At 41.9% G+C, this 8,297-nt stretch overlaps 1 protein-coding gene across 1 annotated transcript in view; it reads left to right on the top strand.

Annotated features, from left to right (window-relative positions):
* stard13a (StAR related lipid transfer domain containing 13a) overlaps positions 1–8,297 on the top strand; it is a 59,057-nt gene that overhangs the window by 5,898 nt on the left and 44,862 nt on the right. The gene's annotated exons all lie outside the window — the stretch shown is intronic.

Below are 8,297 nucleotides of genomic sequence, written 5' to 3'. Positions count from 1 at the left end.
AAGGCGAGCCGGCGGAGGCAGTGTGATGCTTTGGCCAATGTTCTGCTGGGAAACCTTGGGTCCTCCATCCATGTGGATGTTACTTTGACACGCTCCACCTACCTAAGCATTGCTGAGACCATGTTCAGCCTTTGATGGAAACGGTATTCTGGTGGCTGTGGCTCTTCCAGCAGGATAATGCTCCTGACACAAAGCACAAATGCTTCAGGAATGGTTTGAGGAGCACAACAACCAGTTTGAGGCGTCGACTCGGCCTCCAGATTCCCCAGATCTCAATCCAATCGAGCATCTGTGGGATGAGCTGCAACTTACAGGACTTAAAGGATCTGCTGCTAACATCTTGGTGCTAGATACCACAGCACACCTTCTAGAGGAGTCCATCAAAGACGGGGCAGGGGGACCAACACAATATTAGGATAATGTTTTCATAGCACAGCTGATACGTTTGTTTGAAGGACAGCATTGGGCAGGATGTGGAATAGTGTAGTTTGTCCATAATATAAAATGGGCTTTTTATATCCGATTAATCAAAATAACAATCGATCAACTAATTGACTATCAAATTAATCATTAGTTGCAGCCCTATATTATTCTGTAGTTATGATTTAGATTTTCAATTATGTCGCTGTTTCATAGAAATATGCATTGAGATACTCTCTGACCGCTCCTTCCTTCTCACTTTGGCTCTTTGTTTCTAAGACTTATTTTCTAGCTCGAGGTATGCTGGATGGTGTTTTCCCCCAGGTGCACCATTCATTTCTATTTTCTTTGGCACACACACACACACACACACTTTCGGCCGAAGCTCAGTTGGCTGCAGTGCTTTCTTCCCCCCCAGCCCTATTGGCTCTTCTCCCGGTCACATGACCATTAAGTGGGCGGTGCAGATGAAAGTGTGTGCTCAGATCAGAACTATAGGTGTGTTTGAGTCGGCTGGATCACAAATTGCAGTGTATTTCAGCAGTGCATTCGACTGTGTGTGTGTGTGTGTGTGTGTGTGAAGCACTAAATGATCAGCTTGAGGGAAGCTTTGGCTGACTCTGAGATGGACTCCGTGTTGACCGAGCTCGCAGTGGAGTGTATGGACAGTGAGTGTTTGGGAAGCATGACTCCAGAGACTCAGGATATTTACCTCAGAATGGACAGCCGGCGTTCTGGACTCCGCCTGGCTCGTATCATCGCCAGACAGCAGCTTCTCAACAAGATATCACAAGGTATGAGTGTGTTTTAGGGAGTGTAACAGTTTTGGAGATGCTCTGACCCAGTCGTCTAGCCGTCACAATCTGGCCAAACTCGCTCAGATCCTTACGCTTGCCCATTTCTCCTGCTTCACACACATCAACTCTGAGGACAAAATGTTCACTTGCTGCCGAATATATCCCACCCACTAACAGGAGATGAAGAGATCATCAGTGTTATTCACTTCACCGGTCATAATGTTATGCCTGATCAGTGTGTGTGTGTATAATATACATTAACATAACATTATGACCGTTGAAGTGAACTAGCAAGATTATTGATATATATAAATATATATTGCCACCGTTACTTTGAAAAAGAAATCTGATTACTGATTACTCCTTTAAAAAGTAACTTAGTTACTTTACAGATTACTTGATTTTAAAAGTAACTAAGATTACAAGTTACTTTATTAGTTACATTCAGCAGTTTCTGACAACACCGCTGCCGCCTCAACACAGAAATGACGACTTTATTGGAAGTGCATTTAAAAAAATACTGTCCAAATCCACAGTATTATCTAAAAATTCACTGCATTATTAATGAATAACCCTTTTATGCGTATGATGATAGCACCGCACATGACGAGTGTTTTCTTGGAGATCTAACAGGCGTTTTGTCTTGGTTTGTCTGCTCATTATAGCATATATAAACATACAGATATGATGTGTTAAATATGTTTCTCATGGTACTACTGATGTTTAGCTTTGGTTTGACAGCACTTTAGAGGTCAATAGAATTGCGGTGTGTGGCAGCTTTAGTTTTGGTTGGAGCACACACACACACACACACCCGGTTATCCTATCATTGGGTTAGTGTAGGTCTGGTTGGCTCGAGAGCTCTTGTGAAATCTCGGCTTGTTCTGTCATGACTGAGGCGTGTGGATGCATATCACGGCTTTATTCACCTCCATCTGCCTAGACAAGATTATTGATTTCAAATGATTTACAGCCACACTTAATGAGACCGCTTGACTCCCACTGCACTGAGGCATTCACAATTATTTGCCATACACTGCTGTTCAAAAGTGTTTTAACCTGTGAGGCAGCTGTTGAAAAAATCCTAAGAAATGCATACTCCGACTAAAACCGTTACAGTTCATGAATTCTTTGCACTAAAAGCATAATTATGGTCTCATTTGAAAGTTTTGTAAAGTTATCAGAAATGTATTTGTATGAAATATCTTTATGAAAATAAATATGACGTTGGCCTTGAAACAATCTAGAAATGCACTACAGCTGAAGCCACAAGTCTGACCATGTTATATTTCAGATCTGAAGATAAGTCTAAAACTCGATCGGTTTGTGTGAGAAATCGAGCCGTATTTATATCATTGTTTACCTCAAATACAACGCTATATCCAACAGCCTTCACACGCTTCACTTCCGGTAAGGTCAATAATACTCGATCTGCTGTAGTTTACGAGATTCACTTCTGGTGTTGGCGTAAACGACACCAGATCGTGTATTATTGACCTTACCGGAAGTGAAGTGTGTGAAGGCTGTTGGATATAGCGTTGTATTTTGTATTTAACGACGTCTTTAGTGCCTTTATGGGTCTTGAGAGAGGAAATGACATTGGTGTCAATGAAGGCCTTTCTGAGCCATCGGATTTCAACACTAATATCTTCATCTGTGTGTGAAGATGAGCGGAGGTCTGACGGCTGGCCAACCACAGGAGGAATTAATCACACTATTTACATTACTGGCTGAACTAACGCTTTAAAATCTATTTTTTTCGTTTGGCCTTGATGAATAGATACAGTAGAAAACTCGTGTTGTGGTTATACCGATATGATGCATTGTAAATGAGTCGTGATCAGGGCCTTATCTAACTCTTGTGTTAGGTGTTGAATCAGTGGATTCCTGGATGGTGAATATTTGCATTTGTCATATAATAAACTGCTGTGGCATGTGTGTGGGCATTATCCACTTCAGCCCATTAATCCAACAACAATCTCTCCTGTCCACACAGCTAAGCGTTCATCAGAACAATGACACATAAGCAGGAACTGTTTTTTTTTTGGAATAGCATACAGTGGATAAAAGGGTGGTAGTCAAGTCGCTCTTATTTATGTAGCGCTTTATACAATACAGATGTTTTTTTTATAAAGCACCATTGTCATGATTGACCTAAAGTGCTGTACAATAGAGCCAGAGCGACACGCGTCATAATCTGAAAGCCACGCTCACCGGAGGGGAAAACAAACCAGTCGTCTCCACTGACTTTCTATTGTGGGAAGCGCCTCCATATCATTTCTGACTTATTACAAAAAAATCTAACAATGTCTAAAAGCTGATATGAGGCAAGGGGCGTGTCTACTAAGGCAAGGGGCGTGTCTACTAAGGTAAGGTGCGTGTCTACTAAGGTAAGGTGCGTGTCTACTAAGGTAAGGTGCGTGTCTACTAGTGTTGTCAAAAATATCGATATTTCGATATGTATCGATACTGGAATATCTGAAACGATACGATTCTCAGTTTTTACAGTATCGATATCAGCTGCGCTCTCTCTGACCGTCAGCGAGTTGACACACACCGGCATATTCTCACTCAGCCCGGTTAACCTCTGAGCACGGCGAACGCGCGTTCTGCTGGACTTTTTCCTCATGACAGTGTGTTAGTGTTAGTGTGTGATCGGTCTGAATTTCGCGCGGGATTGCACATAAATTAATTCGACTAATCCCCGCAGATTTCGTGCTCACATCTGAAGCGCACACACACATAGCCATGCGTCCGTTAGTCTTAAAGGGACCGCAGTCATTTGTTATTCAAACTACAAAAAGACAAACGATCAACTGCTCTTCACTGATCAACTTGTGTAACTTTAATAGTTTCATCTGTACGCTATTGAATTTTTTACAAAGAACATTATCCAATGTTGTTTTAAATGTAATTACTATGCATTTTTTTATTCAGTTACTTATCTGAATGTTAGACCTACCTGAAAAAATAAAGCAGTCTATTTAATTTGTATCTTCTATTCTATTGCATTTATTTGTGCTATTGTTTGTAATCTGTTTATTTGTTCTTATTTTATTACTGTTTAGTCATCTTTTTAAATTCAATTTACCATTCGAAATCAAGCTTTCTTGTGCTGTGTGTAAGCTATTGCAACACAATTATATTACCCCACTGTAAAAAATACATTGAGATAGCAAAAATTTGTGAGATAATTTTAATAGTAATTGATCAATTGATCAATAATTGTTCAAATCAAAACGATGCCCAACCCTATGGAACATGCTGGCCACATGAATTTTTTGTAAAAAATAACAATGAATAATAACAAGTTCAGTTGTCATATTAAGCATCTTATTTTATCTTTTTTTTTTTTTTTTTACTGTGGTATCGATTTATTATCGATATATCGATATTTTAGTCTGGTATCGTATCGAAGTCATAATTTTGGTATCGTGACAACACTAGTGTCTACTAAGGTAAGGTGCGTGTCTACTAAGGTAAGGTGCGTGTCTACTAAGGTAAGGTGCGTGTCTACTAAGGTAAGGTGCGTGTCTACTAAGGCAAGGGGTGTGTCTACTAAGGCAAGGGGCGTGTCTACTAAGGCAAGGGGTGTGTCTACTAAGGCAAGGGGTGTGTCTACTAAGGCAAGGGGTGTGTCTACTAAGGCAAGGGGCGTGTCTACTAAGGCAAGGGGTGTGTCTACTAAGGCAAGGGGTGTGTCTACTAAGGTAAGGTGCGTGTCTACTAAGGCAAGGGGTGTGTCTACTAAGGCAAGGGGCGTGTCTACTAAGGCAAGGGGGGTGTCTACTAAGGTAAGGTGCGTGTCTACTAAGGTAAGGTGCGTGTCTACTAAGGCAAGGGGCGTGTCTACTAAGGCAAGGGGTGTGTCTACTAAGGCAAGGGGTGTGTCTACTAAGGTAAGGTGCGTGTCTACTAAGGTAAGGTGCGTGTCTACTGAGGTAAGGTGCGTGTCTACTGAGGTAGGGGGCGTGTCTACTAAGGCAAGGGGCGTGTCTACTGAGGTAAGGGGCGTGTCTACTAAGGCAAGGGGCGTGTCTACTAAGGCAAGGGGCGTGTCAACTAAGGCAAGGGGCGTGTCTACCAAGGCAAGGGGTGTGTACTAAGGTAAGGGGCGTGTCTACTAAGGAAAGGGGCGTGTCTACTAAGGCAAGGGGCGTGTCTACTAAGGTAAGGGGTGTGTCTACTAAGGCAAGAGGCGTGTCTACTAAGGCAAGGGGCGTGTCTACTAAGGCAAGGGGTGTGTACTAAGGTAAGGGGCGTGTCTACTAAGGTAAGGGGCGTGTCTACTAAGGCAAGGGGGTGTCTACTAAGGCAAGGGGTGTGTCTACTAAGGCAAGGGGGTTTCTACTAAGGTAAGGTGCGTGTCTACTAAGGCAAGAGGCGTGTCTACTAAGGCAAGGGGTGTGTCTCCTAAGGTAAGGGGCGTGTCTACTAAGGCAAGAGGCGTGTCTACTAAGGCAAGGGGCGTGTCTACTAAGGCAAGGGGGGTGTCTACTAAGGCAAGAGGTGTGTCTACTAAGGTAAGGGGCATGTCTACTAAGGCAAGGGGTGTGTCTACTAAGGTAAGGGGCGTGTCTACGAAGGTAAGGGGCGTGTCTACTAAGGCAAGGGGTGTGTCTACTAAAATAGACACACCTTAGTAGAGTGTGGCGCTAGCAACGCCAAGGTCATGGGTTCGATTCCCAGGGAAAGCAAGAATTGACAAAAAATGTGTACCTTAAAATGCAATGTAAGTTGCTTTGGATAAAAGTGTCTGCCAAATGCATAAATGTACTAAGGTAAGGGGCGTGTCTACTAAGGCAAGGGGTGTGTCTACTAAGGTAAGGGGTGTGTCTACTAAGGTAAGGGGCGTGTCTACGAAGGTAAGGGGCGTGTCTACTAAGGCAAGGGGTGTGTCTACTAAAATAGACACACCTTAGTAGAGTGTGGCGCTAGCAACGCCAAGGTCATGGGTTCGATTCCCAGGGAAAGCAAGAATTGACAAAAAATGTGTACCTTAAAATGCAATGTAAGTTGCTTTGGATAAAAGTGTCTGCCAAATGCATAAATGTACTAAGGTAAGGGGCGTGTCTACTAAGGCAAGGGGTGTGTCTACTAAGGTAAGGGGTGTGTCTACTAAGGTAAGGGGCGTGTCTACGAAGGTAAGGGGCGTGTCTACTAAGGCAAGGGGTGTGTCTACTAAAATAGACACACCTTAGTAGAGTGTGGCGCTAGCAACGCCAAGGTCATGGGTTCGATTCCCAGGGAAAGCAAGAATTGACAAAAAATGTGTACCTTAAAATGCAATGTAAGTTGCTTTGGATAAAAGTGTCTGCCAAATGCATAAATGTACTAAGGTAAGGGGCGTGTCTACTAAGGTACTAACATACATATGCTGCTTTTTCTTGACTATGCTCGTGTCATGTTCGCTCGTTTGTCCATCTGCGATCGTATTGTGACTCACTTCAGCGATGATAAAGACCCGTTCATTTCCATCTAAATCTCCTCAATGTGTGCTTCAAGCGTCAGCTCACAAAATGTGTCTGACAAGTAAGATACTATACTTCTGATATATGTTTGTTTCCTCTTTACATGATCTATATAACCCTAATCCGGTCATAATTGTAATATGTCGTTAGCTGGACTAGTGTTCTATAGAGTTCATGAGACAAACGTGGTTTGAGTGAATTTGTAGCAGGAAAGTGTTGAGAAGATTATAAAGCAATATGTGAGGAAGTTTGATGCAGTGCATGATTTGCTCTGTAAAGATGGAAGATGAAGACAACACGTCTGTAGGTTCAGTGGGTAAAATGAGTAAATGAATTGTGTGAACAACATCATAAGGAACCAATATGTAATCAAACAGGAGTGTGTACTGTTTGTCATATTTAGTGCTTGGAATGACGTTTTGAAGTTTTTCCCTTGCTCTTGGTTGCCCTCTGTTGGGGAAAAGATGTATGATCATTCACGTCAATCACACAGAATATTACTTATTAGTTGTGTTTATTAAAGCAAGGATAAGTGTTGGTATTGCTCAGACTTGAACTAGCCCAGCCTAACCCTTAGTATTATAATTTGGCACAATACTCAGAACACCTTAACCTCTTCGTAGCAATCTGGCTATTATTCTTTCACTGACCTGTTTGCCTCATGCCATATGATTCCTGCATTCCTGTCTGCCACTGCTGTCCGTCTTCCCAACACACACACACACACACACACACACACACACACACACACACACACACACACACACACGTGCAGCCTCATCTTGTTCCCAGAAGGGAATGTGTGAGGACTCTAGAGCGTGCCCAGAGCCACTTAGCCCACACTTGACTGTCTGCTATCACACACACACACACACACACACACACACACACACACACACACACACACACACACACACACACACACACACACGTCTCTCTTTCTCCTGTTGTTATTCTTTTGTGACCCATTCTTCTCCGGTGTTATTCCTCCTCCTATCGTTTAACAGATCTTTAAAGGGATAGTTCACCCAAAAAATAAACTCTGTCACCATTTACTGGCCCTTAAGTTTTTGGATACCCACAATATTCAGAATATGTTCTTTTGTTAAAAATGCATAAAATAGCGTGATTGGGACACTTGATTTAAACGTTTAGTTAATATAACTTGAAGCAATCACAGTTGAACCTGATAAAATGGTTTTAAATCATGATGTATTGCTTAAATAAAGTGTTATAAAATTGTTTTTTTGAGTGTTGTTTCCGTCCCAAACGGATTAAATTATTTTTCTCACCCCATTGGCAGATCATTTTGCTTGTTTCAAGCAAAAACTCACATCATTTTGATTTTATTTTCCAGAAAACAAGAATAAATATCTGCAAAAAATATTTGACTCTAGACCCCAAAACCAGTCAGGGTCATTTTGTGACCTTGAGACCTATAGATGATCTGAAAGCTGAATATTAATCTCTCCACTGATGTTTGGTTTGTTCAGACAATATTTGATCATCTGGAATCTGAGGGCGCAAAAAATCTAAACATTGAGAAAATCTCCTTTAAAGTTGTCCAAATGAAGTCCTCAGCAATGCATATTACTACTGATAATACAGT

The sequence above is a fragment of the Pseudorasbora parva genome, chromosome 23 (genome assembly GCF_024679245.1).
Source record: "Pseudorasbora parva isolate DD20220531a chromosome 23, ASM2467924v1, whole genome shotgun sequence".
Classification (NCBI taxonomy): Eukaryota; Metazoa; Chordata; class Actinopteri; order Cypriniformes; family Gobionidae; genus Pseudorasbora; species Pseudorasbora parva.
Note: the sequence above shows the minus strand (reverse complement) of the source record. Positions and strands in the feature narration are given on the sequence as shown.